Source organism: Barbus barbus (genome assembly GCF_936440315.1).
Source record: "Barbus barbus genome assembly, chromosome: 35".
NCBI classification, from domain to species: Eukaryota; Metazoa; Chordata; class Actinopteri; order Cypriniformes; family Cyprinidae; genus Barbus; species Barbus barbus.
Window position 1 is genome coordinate 22,365,820 of NC_136763.1, and position 21,463 is coordinate 22,387,282.

The 21,463-nt window shown below is 37.5% G+C and overlaps 1 long non-coding RNA gene across 1 annotated transcript in view; it reads right to left on the reverse strand.

Annotated features, from left to right (window-relative positions):
- Positions 1-5,229: 5,229 nt before the first annotated feature.
- The window catches only part of LOC306854820, a 46,670-nt gene continuing 30,436 nt past the window's right edge, over positions 5,230-21,463 (reverse strand). The window contains exons 3-6 of the long non-coding RNA XR_013782870.1: positions 9,339-9,785; positions 9,077-9,167; positions 5,503-6,293; positions 5,230-5,435 (exon numbers count right to left, since the gene is read on the reverse strand). This is a non-coding gene — a long non-coding RNA (uncharacterized lncRNA). The remainder of the gene's footprint in view (positions 5,436-5,502; positions 6,294-9,076; positions 9,168-9,338; positions 9,786-21,463) is intronic.

Consider the following 21,463-nt stretch of genomic DNA (forward strand, 5'->3'; position numbering starts at 1 on the left):
TAACGTCATTGATGTTCGTCTCTCCCCAAGCTCCTCGTCTCATTGTGTGTGTATTCAATAAAAGGGTTTATTGGTACCTCCACGTCTCCGCGCTCCTTGTCTCCCGAGAGGGAACGTGACAGGATGATGACATCACTGTATTCAATAATGAAATGCCTTTAACTGAAATTTTTAAAAATCTTTTCATTTTACATTATTGACACTATTTTCCTTTTTTGATATTGTGCAGTTGCTTTGACAAAATTTACATTGTTAAAAGCGTTATATAAATAAAGGTGACTTGACTTGACTTGAAGAAGCATGATTGTCTTTGTTTTTTTTCTGATGTTGGCAACCCTAGCGGTGATACTCTAAACCAAAAACAATGAATTAGCAGTGTCGAAAGCCGACTGTGTTGTTGTGTCTGGACTAAAAATTTGCACTGGAATACATCACAAAGATTGCAACCTATGGCTAACTATGCACATTTTGCTTCTGGGTGAGAGGAAATAACTGTCTATTGGCATATGTATCACAGCAAAACAATGAAGAAGTAAATAATTTCATTGTTAAATGTCATATAAACTAAATGTATCTTGGTAGTGGTTATGAATAGGATGTTTGGGTGAAGGAAACCCACATGTGAGCAGATAGATTCACGTTTGCGCATTACAAGCTTGTGCTCCCAACATATGGCATTTCAACAATTCCATATTCACCTATCCTCTATTAATAAACAGATAAATGTTTTGATAGTGCCTTGTAGCAACAGTAAAAGCTAATTGTTAAAGGCTATTTCTCCATATTAAACTTTGATTATATATTAAAGTTTTTGAAGACTCTTATGCCTAGCAGGGCTGCATTTATTTGATCAAAAATACAGTAAGAACAGTAATGTTGTGAAATGTTTTTTACAATTTAAAATGTTCTCTTTTGATATATTCTAAAAAGGAATTTTCAGCATCATTACTCCTGAGTTCAGTGCCACATGATCCTTCAGAAATCATTCTAAAATCATCCATATACTGATTTGCTTTTGGCAAATACTTTTCCATCATTCTTTGATGAATAGAAAAGTAAAGCATTTATTTACATCCAAAAATATGCATCCTTGGTAACAAATCACTTTTCATCAACTGAATGCATCCTTGCTGAATAAAAGGGTTCATTTCAATCAATCAATCAATCAATCAATCAAAACTGACTCCAAACATTAATGGTAGTGAATATGTTGCAGGTTCAGAGTTTAAAATGTGTCTACACACCTCTTCCTCCATTACCATGACTCCATCTCCATCCCACTATTTCTCAGTTTATAAAACAAGGTCAGATGATACCACACCTCTCTGAGAGAGCAATAGTGAAATGATTGTCCCTGCATAAACACCTGTTGTTGCATTGACAGAGCCCATTAGCGCTGCGGGGCTAATGTTGCGGAAATGCCGCCTTCTGAAAGCAACCTCTGCTTCTTATCAGACAGAAACAGGAGGAGCCCGGCTGCGCTCAGCACATTCAAATGGCCCATCAAATCTAATCAGGGCACCTGTAAAAGCCCGCAAAAACACAGAAAGAGAGTGTAAGAGAGAGCAGTGTTTCCAGTTACCCAGCAGCTCTTGCACAAAACCACCACTATACAATAAGATACTGAACAGTGGGAGGGGGCACAACAGCATCTTTTTATGTGTGTGTGTTTTGGTGAGCAGATTTTTTTAACGACCCCATTAAATGGCTCAACAATGGTTCAGTTTTCTATCTTGTGTTTTAAAACAGGAAGCCTGGTTCAAGACATATTAAAGAGTTTGTCCTCTTTTTCATTCATCAATATTTTTTCCTCTATTTTCCCATAATAAAAAGACTTTACATTTTTAAAGCACATATCTGTTAAAAGAGTCAATGACATCATTTTTTTAACTTATTAATTTATTTTTGACTGGATCTATTAAATAATATGAAATACATTCAAAATGTACTATACATTTTCTTGAATACCTCCCTCTTTTTTCTATTTTTAAATTCTGATTTAAAAGTAATCATGATATACTGTATATATATATATATATATATATATATATATATACAACTAAGATGGCGCTGCTGATGGCAGCTATTGTGCGTTGCTTTTCAGTGTTTGTACTTTTTTTTTTTTTTTTCAAATATGATCAGTTTTACCAAGGATGACGTGCTGAACATTCGGCAGAACACACTACCAAATCTTTTACCGGATTTTGATTTTTCAGACGTTTCGCTGGACATTGTAGTTGGCAGAGCCGTAGCTCTGGTCAAATGATACAGGAGGCGCAGGCGGGGGAAGCAAGCCGGCGCGCTCGTGAAGTTTCGTCAACGCGGATTTCAGGCACAGTAATACATTGGATCACTGTTACACAGCGATAAAGGACGCATATCACTCTGTTCCACGAGCAGCTTTAGGACTCTCTGATCACTGTTTGGTTCATCTCATACCGACCTACAGGCAGAAACTTAAATATGCAAAGCCTGTATTAAGATCTGTTAAAAGATGGACTAATGAAAGAAAGCGGGATTTACAAGCCTGTTTCTCTCTCACTGATTGGTCTGTTTTTGAAGCCGCTGCCATCGATCTGGATGAGCTCACAGAGACTGTAACATCTTATATCGGTTTCTGTGAGGATATGTGCATTCCTACCAGGACTCATTTAACCTACAACAATGACAAACCATGGTTCACTGCAAAACTCAGACAGCTCTGTCAGGCCAAAGAAGATGCTTACAGAAAGGGGGATACAGTCTTGTATAAACAGGCCAAACACACACTACCAAGTACTTGGAGATCAGAGTGGCAAAGAGGAATTATTCTGACAAGCTCAGGATCACTATCTTCCAGTGATCCTGCTTCAGTGTGAAAAGGTATGAAGGATATCACCAGTTACAAGACACCATCCCCCAGCGCTCTGGAGAATCAACAACTGGCAGACGACTTGAACGAGCTTTATTGTCGTTTTGAAAAATCGCTACAGAGCTCTGAGCACCAGAACGACCAGACACAGGAACAGTTTCTTCCCTCAGGCAATCCATCTCATGAACACTCAACAATAAACGTGGAACACACAACTATAATACACTATCCATTCACCACACTCACTAATTTTATTTTTATTTTCTCATTTCTAATTTGAGAGAAAATGGCCCAATTTGGACATTTTCACTTAGGGGTGTACACACTTTTGTGGCCAGAGGTTTAGACATTAATGGCTGTGTGTTGAGTTATTTTGAGGGGACAGCAAATTTACACTGTTATACAAGCTGTACACTCACTACTTTACATTGTAGCAAAGTGTCATCTCTTCAGTGTTGTCACATGAAAAGATATAATAAAATATTTACAAAAATGTGAGGTGTGTACTCACTTCTGTGAGATACTGTATATCTGGCTAACGGAAAATGAACAGAACAGGCTGCATGGAAAGGGTTCTTACACCAAAAATGCAGTTATTGTTTGGCCATTTGAACAACATATGATTCCTGAAGGACACAAAGGATACTTTTTCAAAGAGATAGTTGAGCCAAAAATGAAAATTCCGTCATCATTTACTCAACCTTGTGTTTTCTTTCTTTGGTGGAACACAAAAGAAGACATTCTGACAAACATTTTTGAAGATCTGTTTTTGTCCATACGATGAAAGTCAGTGGGGTCCAAAACAACACTGGACCACATTGGCTTTCTTTTCATGGACAACAAAAACAAGCACAGACATTTTATAGAACATATTTTATTTTGTGTTCCACAGAAGAAAGCTATCTGGTCACCCTACGAAGGCTGTTTTTCCATGTCTACATCCAGGCAGATTCATTTCTAGAAAGCTTTGTGTTTTGTATTTAATTTTTTACATCCTAATTCATGGCTTCTTTTTGCTTCAGTCCACACAAGCCTCTAACATCTCACATTCATGTCTGGGCTCCTTATATAAGAAAGAATATCTGAGTTTTATGATCTGCTGAATCGCACTAGGCTCATTAGCATACGTCAGAGCTGCGGCTGCCCGATTCTTATTAATCTGTGTGGAGAGAGAAATGGAAGAAAGAGAGGATAGGAGGACGGATAAACGCGTATGAGATTAGCACCGACTCCACAGATCTTTCGTTGTGGAGATCATATAGATGAACACACACACACACACACACACACACATATGAATACACAACACCTCTGTGTCATCTCTTCACCTTGGCTTGAGTGTGTGGTTCTGAATGCGTATGTGTGTGCATATGCGTGTGTGTTTGCGTTGCGCTGAACTTATCATTGCAGCGATGAGATGTGAGGATGTGTGTATGTGTTAAGCCTCAGGGCGATTATTCTGTCAGGAGTGTTTCTCTGCTGCAGCCCATCCTGCCAGGAAGCAACTCTAAATCCACACTGATCGGTCCAAAGTCAAGATTTCACCATTCAACATATTCCCATCTCTTACCAAACAGATCCAAGCACAGACGGCGAGATCTCGCTTTACTCGTCCTCCACGCGCACACATGCTAAGCCTCCTCTACATGCTGCTGCGGGATAAGACTGCATGCCTTGTCATGCCCGATCACTGTGATTCCACCAACCCTGCCCAGCACAAAACTGGCACTGCTAACCATCAGTGGTGTGTGTGTGTGTGTGTATGCTTGAGTTTGTTTGTGTGAGAGTATAATTTGTGTCTATGCAAGAAAAAAGTGGTCTGGCAGTGTTTAGGCCCACGTACCGCCAAGCACAATTATGAGTTAAATATAACGGACTACTAAAAAGCTATTAAAACGAGTCTCTCAGTAATGCCAAATCCACCCAAAGGATACTGAGAGTCACTTTCTCCACCTCAATCCCAGTAACATGTAATATAACTACATTTATAATAAATACATTCAATTTAAAAGACCTGGGTGTTTAAATTTGGTCCATGAAACGTCATTGATTTCAGTGAAGGGAAAGTGATTCTTATGTCTCATGATACAATATTACTTCAAAAAATATATTATATTATATTGTATTATATCAAAATGATATATATCACAGTGATATATACAGTATGCATTACAGAGACATTAGATACATTTAATTGACAGTGATAGAGACAAAATAATAATAAAATGTAAACATATAATAATAATAAATACTGTTCTTTTGAACTTTCTATTCATCAAATAATTTAGAAAACAAATGTATCACATTTTCCACAATACTATCAAGCAGCACAACTGTTTTAAATACTTATAATAAACAAATATATGTTTCTTGGGGAATTATTTGTGAACCATAACTAAATGTATACAGTATGTATATGTATATGTACAGTATATGTAGGCCTATATGTATATGTACATGTATATGTATATGCATATGTATGTATAAACTTATAAATGATCATATTATTCCTTTGCCATGACACAATGCAACATCTTGTACTTTATCAGACTTTGTCATGGTTCATTTTACAGATAGCCTACACCTGTATGTCTTTCTTATCTGTGTCTATCTTATCTGTGTTTTCAGAGGAACAGCGAGTGCCCAGATACATCATAGCTACATTTGACCTACGGAGCTGCTCTGATTACTGCTGCGCTCTCTTATATCAAAAATTGAGAGAATGTGTTTATGTAGGTGTATACATGAAGTTGGCAAGTGTGGGTCTGAGTTCCACAACATTGGCAACTTCCGATCTTTCATAATAATGTTTTTGGAGAGCAATCCTTGATCACTTTCAGATAACATGTAAGGTACAAACAGTTAGTTCACCCACAAATGACCTATTAATTCTCAGTATTTCAAAATCTTCATGTTGTTTAATTCCCATAAGATCATGTTTCTTTCATTAACTCAAACATGAATGACTTTTTCCTTCCACATAACCACATAAATATGTAAAATAACACAAATATCCTTTATGCATTTAAGTCCATTTCATAACAAATTTCTTTACTGCTGACCTTTAATGATCCAATTCAACCACAATAGGCAAAATTGACTTTTAAAGTTAAATGTTGCATTTGTGTTTAATTGCTGCAGTAAGAGTGTTGAACTCTCTTCTCCAGTGTTCTATTCTTCAAATTCAAGTTCAAGTGTATTTGTATAGCGCTTTTTACAAATTGTTGCAAAGCAGCTCTACAGGAAATTAAGTTTCCACGATATATTTATATATTGCAGAACCTTAATATATTTAATTTATGGCAAAATTTGGTAATTCTGTATGTTGTCTGAGCATTGGCATCCTCTGAGGTCCTCCGAGGGGTTGGCATTATCTTTTCTCAGGTGTTCGGTCATCTCAGATCATTTAAGGGTTGGATCCAGACTGAAGCTTCTGTAATTCCTAGTTACCAAAGGATGCTAATCCCGTGGCAGAAACAGAGAAACAAATAGAGACATAATTAGCGTAGCTGCTGTTCCATCTAAGCAAAAATGATTTGTTCAACACAAGCTAAAGAATAATAATAATGTACATTTGATCAGATATAACTGCAGTACAAGATTATAAGATGCATGATGTGAATGCTTGGCTAAAGAGATGTGTCTTTAATCTAGATTTAAACAGAGAGAGTGTGTCTGAATCCCGAACGTTATCAGGAAGGCTATTCCAGAGTTTGGGAGCCAAATGTAAAAAAGCTCTACCTCCTTTAATGGACTTTGCTATCCTAGGTACTACCAAAAGTCCAGAGTTTTGCGATCTTAGAGAGCAGGTTGGATTGTAGTGTGGTAGAAGACGAGTTAGGTACGCAGGATCTAAACCATTTAGGGCCTTATAGGCAAGTAATAATATTTTGTAAAGGACACGGAACTTAATAGGTAGCCAGTGCAGAGACTGTAAAATTGGGGTAATATGATAAAATTTTCTTGACCTGGTAAGAACTCTAGCCGCTGCATTTTGGATCTGTAGCTTGTTTATTGAAGATGCAGGACAACCAGCTAGCAGTGCATTACAATAGTCCAGTCTAGAGGTCATGAATGCATGAACTAGCTTTTCTGCATCAGAAACAGGTAGCATGTTTCGAAGCTTGGCAATGTTTCTAAGATGGAAGAATGCTGTTTTTGTAACATGGGAAATATGATTTTCAAAGGACAAGTGGCTGTCTAATATAACACCCAGAATTTTTACTTTAGAGGACGTAACAGTACAGCCGTCTAGTTGCAAATTCTAATCAAAGAGATTCTGTTTACTGTTTTTTGGTCCAATAAGTAATATCTCTTCTCTGAATTTAATAGGAGGAAATTATTGGTCATCCAATCTTTTAAATTTTTTACACAATCTATTAGCTTAGATAGTTGAGTAGTTTCATCTGGTCTTTTTGAGAAATTCTTCATAGAGATCATTTTTTTGCAAGTAGGAAGACAATTGAGCAGACAACTTTTTCTAAAATTTTAAACATAAACGGAAGATTTGAAGTGGGTCTATAATTTGCCAGTTCATTAGAATCTAGTTGTGGTTTCTTAATAAGAGGCTTAATAACCGCCAGCTTGAATGGTTTTGGGACGTGACCTAAAGATAACGATGAGTTAATAATACTGAGAAGTGGTTCTTCTGCTACAGGTATCAACTCTTTCAGTAGTTTAGTAGGTACAGGATCTAATAAACACGTTGTTGGTTTAGATGCACTGATAAGTTTATTTAGCTCTTCCTGTCCTATAGTTGTAAAGCACTGCAGTTTTTCTTTGGGTGAGATGAATGAAGCTGAAATACTAGACGCAGTAGAATCTACATTTGATATTGTTTTTCTGATGTTATCTATTTTATCAGTAAAGAAATTCATTACTATTAAACTGTGAGGGAATATTTAGATCGGGTGACGTGTGTTTATTTGTTAATCTAGCCACTGTGCTAAATAAGAACCTTGGATTGTTTTGGTTATTATCTATGAGTTTGCGGATATGCTCTACCCTGGCAGCTTTTAGAGCCTGTCTATAGCTGGAAATACTGTTTTTCCACGCAATTCTAAAAACTTCTAAGTTAGTTTTTCTCCATTTGCGCTCAAGAATACGAGTTTCTTTCTTGAGAGAATGGGTATAACTGCTGTACCATGGCACAGTATGTTTTTCTCTAATCTTTTTTAATTTAAGGGGGGCAACAGCTTCTAATGTATTAGAGAAGATAGTGCCCATGTTGGTAGTCATTTCGTCTAGTTCATGTGTATTTATGGGTACACAGAGCAGTTGAGATAAATCAGGAAGGTTATTTGTGAATCTGTCTTTGGTGGCTGGAACAATAGTTCTGCCCGGACCATAATGCGGAGCCATATAACTAATATCAGTAATACGCAGCATGCACGATACAAGGAAATGATCAGTAACATCATCACTTTGAGGTCTGATATCTATATTGGTAAGATCAATTCCATGCGATATAATTAAATCTAGCGTATGATTAAAACGATGAGTGGGCCCGGTGACGTTTTGCTTGACTCCAAAAGAGTTTATTAGGTCAGTAAACGCAAGTCCTAATGCATCATTTGTATTATCAATGTGAATGTTAAAATCTCAGACAATTAGCACTTTATCAACATTGACCAATAGATCTGAGAGGAAATCTGCAAATTCTTTTAGGAAATCTGTATATGACCCTGGCGATCTATACACAGTAGCCAGAGCAAGAGACAGGAGAGATTTATTTTGCATATATAACAGTGTAACATTAAGCAGAAGTATTTCGAATGAGTTAAACTTCCTGTATCCTGTTTTCTGAGTAACAATGAGAATATCACTATATATTGTTGCAACACCGCCGCCACGACCAGTCTGACGGGGCTCATGTTTATAACAGTAGACTTATTTAGACCAAAATATTAATTTGGTTTAAGCCAGGTTTCAGTCAGGCAGAGTACATCAAAATTATTATCTGTGATAATTTCATTTACAATAACTGCTTTGGGTGCGAGTGATCTAATGTTTAGGAGCCCAAGCTTTAAAAATGTTTTTTGTTCATTTATTTTGCGTTTTTCTGGTTTAATCACGATCAGAATTTTTCTAGATCCAGCATTAAATTTATATTTTGACCTCACTATTTGGGGAACAGACACATTGTATAGACTGGACAACGCAAGTACTTCTATCTTTTTGGGTAGAACAAAAGTCATCATAGTAGTTATTTGAGAATTGGCTTACTAGTCATATGGAGCGTAGCGTCCTGGAGATGTTGTCCGACAGGAGTTCCGCTCCGACTCTGCTGGGGTGCAGGCCATCAGCACGTAAAAGCCTAGGACGCTCCCAGAAAATATTCCAATTATTAACAAAGAGCAGTTTCTGTTCTTTACACCATGACAAAGCACGACAGCACCGATGCTCTCGTCACCCTTCAGGATCGCGGGTATCTGCGCAGAAACATCGAGAACACGAGCACCGGGGAAACAGTGAGTGTGCACTTTACCTTCAGCTAAAGTAGCACGGACATGCCAGATGGTGGAGTCTCCGACGATCACAACGTTCCGTTCCGTCTCGGGGAGGGGAGCGAAGCGCTTCTGGGTGGAGATCTCAAAGACCGGAGGCGGAGAGGTCATTGCCCGGGGCCTGGCTCGCGTCTTCCGCTGCTGGTGCACCCAGGGTTCGTGGCGCCCTGGCGCCGGAGTGAAGGACATCTGGGAAGATCACGTCCTGGGTGCACAGGGTCTGTGCAGAGAAACACATAGAGTAGAGGTGGTGGGAGTGTTAGCAGCGTGCTGTATACTTACCCCGGACTTGTGAGCGTCAGCCCGGGATGTTTCCAGCGCGGCTCTCCGCTCTCTCAGCTGGGCCTGCTTCTCCACCAGGTCGTGGATCTGCTTCTCCACGGCCTCCAGCTCCAGCTGCACCGAATGCAGCTCGAATGTGTCCTCACCTGCACTCAAAGGTAGACACAAATCTGCCATTTAAGCATGTAAGAGTGAAACAATGGTAATGTGTGTGAATAGAGTATTAGCAATCTAAGCGAGATTAGCGGCAGCCACGCTGCCGATGCTAACGGGCTGTAAGCTAATAGCAGATTTGAGAAATCAAAATAAAACTAGTGATAACAAGGCGCTCTGATTGGTTTTGTTTTCCAGTGCTATAGGGGATATATTCACATGTTATATAAACGAAAATTATAGTGTATAAAATAGTTTTCAAGATAGAAAATAGACAATAAAAATAAACTTGCATTTGAACAATTTTTGTTATATATATATGTATTATGAACAACAAGAAAGCCCAGCCCAGATGAGAAAAAGTAATGCAAAAGTAACATAACACATTACTTTCCATAAAAAGTAACTAAGCAATACAATTAGTTAAACATTTGAGGGAGTAACGCAATATTGTGATGCATAGTAGCTTTCCCCAACACATAACACAACAAAATAAATTTTCAATGTTGTTTTAGACCCCACTGACTTTGACTGTTTGGACAAACACCATAAAAAAAAAATCTGTTCTGAAGAAGGACAAAAGCTATACAAGGGTTAGTCCACCCCAAAATGAAAATTTTGTCATTTATCACTTACCCCCATGTCATTCCAAACCCATAAAAGCTTCATTCGTCTTCAGAACACAATTTAAGATATTTTGGATGAAATCCGAGAAGCTTGTGACTGTCCCATTGACTGCCAAACAATTTGCACTGTCAAGGCCCAGAAAAGTATGAAAGACTTTGTCAGAATAGTCTTCATCCATGGGTTTTCATCCAAAATATCTTAAATTGGTTACACTTTATTTTAGGGTCTCTTAACTAGTTGCTTATTAGCATAATATTGCTAGAATATTAGCCATTTATTAGTAGTAATTAAGCAGATATTAATGCCTTATTTTACATGACCTTATTCTACATCCCTACCCAACACCCAATTAACAACTGCCTTGCTGTCTATTAATAAGCAGCAAATTAGGAATTTATTGAGGGAAAAGTCGTAGTTTATAGTGATTATAGAATTAAAGTGTTACTTATTCTAAAGTGTTACCCTTAAATTGTGTTCCGAAGACGAACTAAGCTTTTACGGGTTTGGAACGACATGGGGGTAAGTGATTAATGATAAAATTTTAATTTTGGAGTGGAGTAACCCTTTAAGTAAAAATAGGTCATGAGTTTTAGGATACATTTTAAGGGAAAACTATAATGAGACTGAGCAAGAGAGAAACAGAGAGAGAGGGATGACCTCTCTTCCCTGGGCCCAGCTGTACTATGACATCCCACATCTCAGAATTCCTAATTTTAAGAGACTCAACTTCTTTTCCTGTTTTGGTTTGATGTTTCTGCCCAGTATATCACCTAGTCCACCTCCCAACATAAAACGTTTTGAGTTTTACAGCTTCGAAGAAGACTTAAAAGCAATCACCCGTAAATCTCAATGAGTAATAAAGAGCTAGAATTAAATTTCTGTCTGCTTTGCTTGTTGTCTTTTCTTGTCAGTCGTTTAAACATCTTTCAGGTGGGTTTGGGGGGTTTCAAAACCTGAAAGAAAATGATTAGTGCTCAATGGGAACTTGAATACAGAATCTGGTGAGAAAGCCTGCTTAACAAGGTTAGATAATATGGTTTAGATGCAGAGAAATGCAAAAACAAACCTACACAAAAAGTTCCCCTTCACGTTTACCTGGAAAAGTGCACTGGCACGTGGCCCGACCGCATTCCTGCAGGGTCCGATCATGAATCTCCCTGAGGAATCTGAGCGACTGAACCCTCTGAGATGACCTGCAGCCAACTCCTTGTAGACCCTCGTAAAGACAGGCCTGGGTGGTCAGGTCTCTCTCATCTCTCCTCCCTTTCTCTCTGCCTCCCTCTCACCTCTATCCATCACCTACAGCGTGATGTACAGAGTGCAACATTACACCTAAATCCATCAGCCAGTTCTGGGCCAGTTTGGACCAACCAAGGTACTTCGGGGGTCAAAACTTTACCTAAAAAAACCCAGCATATGTAAACAAACCAACAGAGGAGACATAATTAGACCAAAGGGTGAGGGTCTAGCTAGTTTAGCTTGGGTCAGTTAGCCTCTGTTGGTAGATGCTGTGTGTGTGCATATATATGTGTATATATATATGCAATACAAGTGTGTGTGTGTGTGCTTGTTTGTGTGTGTGTGTGTGTGTCACATTGTCACAGTAGTTCATGTCATAGTCAGTTTGATCGTTTCACAGCTGAGCCCAAGCCTCCTTTACTAATTAGAAAAGGTCACTTTAGAACTAACGAAGGAACACTGAGTTGCTTCATTGAACGTTTATTCTTTCATTGTTCTTATTAATAATTATTGTATTTTATTAAAATCTCACTGTATGTAGAGCATTTTGAGAGAGAAATTGACTGCAGTTAGTTTGATTGCCTGCATCTAATACAGCATTCATTCAGCAGGCCAATCTCATATTCACAATAAAACATTAATTTGAATGCGATATCTTTGTCATAATATCCTTTCATCTATCTGTTAAAGGTGATTTGTCTTACAAGGAGTTGTTGAAAATAAAAACAACTTCCTTGTTTAAAACCCTGTTCAGTCTCTTTTAATATAAACATCTTTATTTAAAATGTAACTAAAATCACCATCAGGAACACACACGTTTCCCAATATTAAATGCTGTTATTAAATGCTACTATTATTTATATAATAATACGACAGCCATAATAAAAGTTGCTAGGCAATTCAGTCAAAAGCACAAAGGCAGCGCTCTGATATACAGCATTAAAGTTACATAAAATATAACATGATGAGATTTTGCCCTCAGCCAAACCTATTTGCTCTGGAACAAATAATAGATTAATGAAACAAAAGACTGCCCATTAGATTTACCCAAAACAAATTATATCACATGTTTAACCTTTATAGAGACAGATACCAGCAAATTCCTGAAGATCTGACTGAGGTGAGGCTGCTCTCAGCGGGTTTATGTGTGTTGAATGCTCCCTTACTTCCTGGAGCTCACATCTTCGAAAACGTTGAAGCAAATATACAATATTAAATTTATATTTGAAGTCTAAAAAGGAAAACATTATCCCCTTAAAAACTCTTAAAACTACATTCTGTGACAAAAACAGTATAATTTTTTTAAATTATAGTGGATTTGGGTGTCTGCCATGACATTAGCTGTGAGAAAAACAGCAAGCCGAGTGATACAAACAGTGAAACGGTTTGGAGTTACTATATCACTTGAATATCACACTCTCATCAGTCAATCAGTTTTGAGGACCAGAAAGATCTGTTGTATAAATGTATATACTGCAATGCAATTATAGTTGATGGCCCAAATATAAATCTCATAATATCCTTTAGCAAAGGATTCAATTTCAACCAGTGGGTCCTACATTCCTCTCAGAATATTTAAGATAATCCCACTCTCTCTCTCCTGAGAAAATGAGCCCCATCTGACAGAGGGATTCATGAACTACTGTGTGTCAAAAACTGTCAACAAACCCCATTAAAAATGGACTCTTGATTTCCAGAGAAAACAGATCCGCTAGCTAGAAACTCTACAGAGAATTTGCCTGCATTCATGGAAAACAGTCCAGCTCTTCTAACTGAAAAACCACTCAGGCTTTTTGTCAGCATATGATGTTGAGCGCACAGATGATGAAATGTACTTCCTTTTTGGGCCACACTACCTCTTTTCTGCCTCACTATCTCTTTTTTCGAGCACTCAGTAGTGACAGCGAGGCTTCTGTTTAACATGCTGACTTTGCTGAACGAATGCCATCAATGCGGGAGCAGTAGGTAAGATCGGGATATATATATATATATATATATATATATATATATATATATTTCTGCAATTAATCACATTGTTATGCACAGAATTCAATAATGAATACAAAAGTTTCAATGAATTCAAAACTTTCATTTAAAAGTTATGCTATATGAACAAAAGTGCAATAACATTTGGTTTGTAAACAAATAATGTGTTTTTTTACAGCAGTATTCCTTTTACATGGTAGCAGTTCAAATATATCTTGTAAATCTCAACTTAAATATTAATGTAATCAAATTAAATATAAAACCAAAGCTATTTGCCACTGCCAGGGCATATAGAAAATATTTTATAGTTTGTTGTAGAAAAACAAGTTATGCTCAGAGTCCAGAGCTTCAATCACAACATTATAACTATTAATACTTTCATTCAGCAACACAGCAAAAAAATTTATGAAAAGTGGCAGTAAAGTCTATAATGTTATAATGTAACAAAATATTTTATTTCAATAAATGCTGTTAAATGATCTTTCTATTCATCATCGTTTTCAAAATTGATAATAACATTAGCTATGATTAAAAACTGAGCATCAATAAACAAGCAGCAAATCAGCATATTAGATTGATTTCTGAAGGATCATGTGACACTAAAGACTGGAGTAGCCTAATGATGCTGAAATTTTGGCTTTACCATTACATGAATATATTACAAATATTTTAAATTGCAACAATATTACACAATATTATACATTTCAAAATATGCTTCATTACTTAATTTTTAAAGGTTAATAAACATATTTAGCAATAAATGTCACCGTACCCTGAAACTAAAATTCAAGATCTCTTTATAAAGGACTGTTTCCTGTAGCTGTTGCCCTCTCTTGCCATCTCACCTTATCCCGAACCGAGCGTCACCCTTCTCCACGTTACTCCACCCAGAGCCCCAGCCCAGCCCAAACAGACGCCCATGAACCCAACCTATGCAGAGAGACACAGACAAACACACTGACACTCACACAACCACAAAGAAACAAACAGAGCTGGGGGCAGACGGCTCGTGACCCGCAGACATGAACACACAGACTCTGTGTTCTCCGCACGCTGGTGGGTGTGTGTACAGTACTCCCCAATTCCACATAGTTTCCCGTTCTCACAGGAATGGACTGTGGGAACCACGCTGTCACTTCCTGTGTCCGTGGGCCTCAACCAATCACCATCAGATAAGGAGCCGCTCCCAGCCAATCACAAGCACCCATGACAGGACGCCAACAGCGATAAGTGTTACGCAGCCTGGAGAGAAATGTCTTGATCTCGAATTCCCTTGTTTCCCACCAAAAATAGTTGTTTGGAGACAAGGTAGTTTTTGTTTCGGCATAATTAGAGTCTCTTTCATCTCGTCGTCTGTTCCTCTCGACCTGCGACCCCCAGGGTCGCAGCGCAGGATATCCCACTCTTCAGTGCCCCATAATGTGGCATTTAGAGAGGATGAAGAGGGGCATTCAGGCCTGAACGGACAGGAGCGAGAGGAGGAGAGAGAGCCCTATCACTCCATCATTCCCTCGACAGGCTTGACACCCCCGGTTCAAGCCGCAGAGTCAGATCAAAGCCCCCAGAGCTCAAAGCGGCCCAGTGACATGCTGCACTCTCATGCAGTGGGATGCATTAACTGAGCTCAGGCTGTCCCGCTCATGCACCCGGCACGCTGGATTGAGCGGCGTATGTGCACGTGCAAACACACACACACAGTTTATGCCGACACATATACACTCACTAAACCCTCATTTTGGTGATGTAATGTCATATGAACTAAAGTAACAAGTCAGACACATTTTGGGACTCCATTTAAGGCCCGTTCACACCAACGGATGGGATCGTCCTGTTTATTATTTGTCGTCTGCCTGTTTAAACTCTTGTGCATGGCAATGGAATCTGATTGCCTATCAATGTTTTTTATCATTCATTAGCTGGAAAACAAATATTTCTGATACTGATTCCAACAATAATGTTCCTCTTTGTGGTTATTGTTAAGGTTGTGTTGTGGATTCACCTGTTCTAATAGAATTAGAGCCACTATTAAAACTTTATAGCTATAGTTATTGTCCTTGGTATGAATTGTATTTAGAAGAGTCCACTTGTGCTTGAACCGCTCAAAATGGATGTTAAAGGGATAGTTCGCCCAAAAATTACAATTCTGTCATCCTTGGGTTGTTCCTAACCTGTACGGCTGGCTTTCTTCTATGGAACACATAAGATGATATTTGAAAAATGTTTCACCTGTTTTTGTTCATGCAGTGACCATCGACTGGGTTCAGAACAAGCTAAATGGAAACAAAGTTTGCACATATATTGTAATTTGGGAAGATATTCTGTGCATAATTATTTACTTTTCCCCTGTTCTTCACACAAAGCTATTTTGTGGTTTCATAAGACACACTTGAACAACCCTGTTAAAAGAGAGAGATAAGTAATGTAAATGTCTCATCAACTGCTTTATATTTATAGCTGATGTTTCCCATTCACAAAGACCACTTTTTTTTAACTCCTAAATTATACAGTATATACAGTTAGGTCCATATATTTTTGGACAAAGGCACAATTTCTTATTATTTTAGCTGCTGACCAAAACATATTCAAGTTACAGTTATATGAATATATACAGTAACAGTTATAATGAATATGGGTTTAGAGTGCACACTCTGAGCTTTCATTTGAGGGTATTCCCATCAAAATTGGAGGAAAGGTGGAGGAATTACAGCTCTTTAATATGTACCTCCTTCCTTTTGCAAGGGACTAAAAGTAATTGGACAATTAACTCAAAAGCTGTTTCATGGACATGTGTGGGCTATTCTTTTGTCGTTTTTTTATGAAGCTGGTAAATTAATCATCAATTAAGCAGGTTATAGGTCTGAGTTGATTCTAAGTGTGCCATTTGCATTTGGAAGCTGTTGCTGTGAACCCACATCATGTGGTCAAAGGAGCTCTCCATACAAGTGAAACAAACAATGGTTAGCTTTCAAAATTAAAACAAATCCATCAGACAGATAGCAGGAACATTAGGAGTGGCCAAATCAACGGCTTGGTACATTCGGAGAAAAAAAGAATGCATTGGTGAGCTCAGCAAAATAAAAAGGCCTGGATGTCCAAGGAGGATAACAGTAGTGGATGATCGGAGGATCCTCTCCATGGTAAAGAAAAACCCTTTCACAACATCCAGCCAAGAGAAGAACACTCTCCAGGAGGTAGACGTGTCACTGTCAGAGTATACGATCAAAAGAAGACTTCACAAGAACGAATACAGAGGGTTCACCACAAGGTGCAAACATGGCCAGAATATACTTTGACATAAAAAAAAAAAAACATCTAAAAAGCCTGACCACTTCTGGAAACGCATTCATTGGACGGCTGAAATTAAGATGAACCTGAACCAGAATGACGGGAAGAAATAAGTACGTAGAAGGCTTAGAACAGCTGATTATCCAAAGCATACAACATCAGAGCATGCATGGCTTCCAGTAGCACTGGGTTACTGGTGTTTAGTGATTATGTTACAGAAGACAGAAGCAGCCAGATTAATTCTGAAGTGTATAAGGATATACTGTCTGCCCAAATTCACCCAAAAGCAGCAAAGTTGATTGGACGGCACTTCATAGTACAAATGGATGATGACCCAAAACATACAGAAAAAACAACCCAGGAGTTTTTGAAGGTAAAAAGTGGATTATTCTGAAATGGCCAAGTCAATCTCCTGATCTCAACCCGATTGAACACGCATTTCACTTTCTGAAGACAAAACTAAAAGCAGAAGACCCACAAACAAACAACAACTGAAGTCAGCTGCAGTAAAGGCCTGGCAAAGCATCACAAATGAGGAAACCCAATCTTTGATGATGTCCATGAGTTCCAGACTTAAGGCAGTCACTACCTGCAAAGGATTCTCAACAAAATATTACAAATTAACATTTATTTATGAATGAATGAATGTATGAATGAGGCATTGATTTATATAGCACTTTATTGTGTATTGCTGTACACCCAAAGCGCTTTACAATCATGAGGGAGTCTCTCCTCTCTCCTCAAAAATTTATGATTATATTTATTTGTCCAATTACATTTGAGTCCCTGAAAATGGGGGGACTGTGTATAAAAATGATTGTAATTCCTAAGCATTTTATGTTATATTTTTGTTAAACCGCTTGAATTAAAGCTTAAAGCCTGCACTTCAATTTCATCTTGATTGTTTCATTTTAATTCTATTCTGGTGGCACACAGAGCCAAAATTATGAACAAAAATTGTCAGTGTCCGAATATGTATGGACCTAACTGTATACTGTAATAGACAGTTTACAAGTTTTTATACATTTTTTATTATGCAGCAAATCAGAAATGTTTCTTGAGCAGCTAATCAGCATATCTAACTGATTTCTGAAGGATCATGTGACACTGAAGACTGGAATAATGATGCTGAAAATTCAGCTTTGCAGCACATGAAAAAAATATATTAAAGTCGAAAACAGCTATCTTTAAACAAACAAACGAATAAAAAATGTATTTATTTATTTACAACTTTACAGTAGCTTTATTTTAGTAGGAAGTGGAATCCATTTCACACTGATTTGCTGCAGGTGGCTTTTCTCATACAATCTCATTATGATTAATTATGACAGATCATTCATTATAACAGATACCAACAGCCTGGGCTGGTTCATCTTACCATCTTTTGACAGGGCCGAGACAAAATGGCTCCCAAGTGTGACGTTATGATGACCACAGTGGCCTGCAGGAGCTATTTTAGAAAGAGAGAGAGAGAGGTGACAGAGAAACCAAGTGCAACAAAAACACTTAAAAATAACTGAAAAAAGAAAAAAAGAAGTTCAATATCTGAGACAGGAGAGCTTTGATGTGCAGGTTCAGAAGCTTGCTGAGTCGCACTCTGTGATCAATAGATGGATTAATTGCTGTTGGAGCGGGGCACTGGGGCGGCCCTCAGGCAGGGGGTGGGCTCAGGGGTGGAATGAGGTAGAGGGGTGCTGACAAGCCGGGGAAATCGGGGGATTTAAGGAGCCCTGGCAGCCCCCACCCAGGGTCACCTGGCAATGTGCAGGCCAGCCTTCAGATTAGGATCTGAAAGAGGGAGATAACGAGTTTATTGCCCCCTGGACGGGGTACTGGAGCCAGAGAGGAGAGCAGGCGTGTGTGTGTATGTGTGTGTCTGTAAGGAGAGTGGGCGTGTGTGTTTGTTTTAACCTGAGGAGACTGATGCAGGACTTTTTATAAAGTAAATAAAAGGCACAGTAAAGCTGTAAAAGCCCCGCATGGTTAGAATACCAGCCACTAGTAGCAAGGGGATGCCATATATCATTCCAAAGCTCAAAACACACGCCCTACCTGACCTACCTGAATAAATGACTGGAAGTCATTCACACACAAAACTAAAAAACTAAATAAAAAATAAAAAACAGAGAGAGAGAGAGAATACAGGAAATTCACTGAATGATGTTAAAAAAGTGAAACATGAAATTAAATAAAATTTTTAATTTAATTTAATATTTATTATAATTGTAAATATTACATAACAACTACAACAACAACAATAAATGGAAATATAGCAATACATTTATAATTGTATCAATTTATTATTTATTGTAACTATATCTAATCATACACAATTTCATTATAAATACACAAGTATTTAATATTTAATAACCATAATATTTGCATATATATAAACTGAATATAAATTTAACGAATTATCATATTATATCAGTATATCACTAACAGAAGTTGCCACGATTAAATTAAATTAAATTAAATTAAATTAAATTAAATTAAATTAAATTAAATTAAATTAAAATTACATTAATTGCAACATTAAATATTTATTACAATTTTAAATATTACATAACAACAACAACAACCACCACCACCACAAAATGAATACTATATTTAAAGATTAATACATTCATAATTGTATTAATTTATTATTTATTAATTGATTAACTCTAAATGTAACTATATTTAATTAAAAATGTTCATTGTATCTACTCAAATATTTAATAACACAACTACAACCATAATAAATACATATATATAATTTGACTATTAACCAGTTATTAAACTATATTATCACTAACAACAGTTACAATGATACTATATTATTATTATTATTATTATTATTATTATTATTTGGACATATCCTTTTGAAGTTCTTTGAAATATCATTTAAATGGTGCATGAATTGTCATTTTTTTTGTAAGAGATGCAGTTAGTGAATTATTATGTAGTATTAATAATAATTATAATAATCTTCATCATCATTAATATTATTATTATTTAATATAAAAAATATTATTTTACATTTTTAATTTATTTTTCGCCATCAAATGTCAGAATTTGAATATCAATGATCAAACTATACTTAGCAGTATAATGTCGCAAAAAAAACAAACAAAAAAACATGGTACCATTTTGTACATTGTAAGTACCTTTGTATATCACGTAGATATATCATCATCATTTTTGTAAAGCATTCAGTAAGCAAAAGAACAAAGATATGTGATATGAAAACTAATTTAATAGGTAAACAGATTTCTGGCAGTATATAGCAATCACACACACACACACACACACACAAACACAATTTACATCCAGACATGATACATTAGAACACACAACCCAAAATAAAAGCGATGGGCAGGTGTGTCTATGCTGCACCATAAAGACGAATGAGCCAACAATGAGCGACGTTGTTAAAACCGCCACACTTTCCTCCAGAGCAAACAAACAGACAGCACTGAGCAAACTCATCAGCATTAAAAAGCCGACAGATATTGAGACAATGACTCGCGCTAACATTTACTCACACATTCAGATGTAAAATCACTCACACACACACACACACACAGAGAGAGACAGACTCACAAAAACTCTCAGAAGTGCAAACATAATCTCAGCCCCACGTGTGTGTGTGTGTACGGCCGGAGCAGGCCTCTGGCAGAAGGCTCCGCGGGGCGGCACGTGAGCACCTCTCTCTCAGCTGTGTTTACGCAGTGGCAAAAAAGACGAGGAGAGTGAGGGATGACGAAAAGAAAGGGTGCAAGAGAAAAGAGCAGCAGCCCTCCAGAGAGAGGAGGAGGAGGGAGGAGGGAAGGACGGGCCCCTAACAATGACCCCGGCCCTGCAGGTGCAGTCCTGTGGACACAAGGCCGGGAGTGTGTCTCATTCTAGTCCCCTTTTAATGTGATAATAGATCTGATACTGTTGTCTTAGTTCTCTCTTTTTCTCTGTGCGTCTCGCTCAGGCCCCACCCCTCCTTCACCAATCTAATTCATTTACATCAGGCCTTGCAGCAGTGTGTGTGTGTGTGTGTGTGTGTTTATGTGTGTGTTATGTGGTATGTGACATCCAAAGGTGATGTGTTTTTCCATGCTGTTTTATCAGAATTAAAATAATGCTGAGGCAAGGCAAGGCAAGGCAAGTTTATTTATATAGCACATTTCATACACAGTGGTAATTCAAAGTGCTTTACATAAAAGAAAGTGAAATAGACATTAAAAATCAATAAAAACATGGGAATAAAGATTATAAAAACAAAGAATTTTAAGGAAAATGATTATACATAAAATTAATTGCAGTCAGTTCGGACATAGCACAGTGCTCATTCAACAAATGCACAGTTAAACAGATAAGTTTTGAGTCTTGATTTAAATGTGGCTAATGTTTTAGCACATCTGATCTCTTCTGGAAGCTGGTTCCAACTACGGACAGCATAATAGCTTAAAGCGGACTCCCCTTGTTTTGTGTGAACCCTTGGTGTTTTTAACTGACTTGATCCTAATGATCTGAGTGGTCTGTTAGGTTTATATTCAGT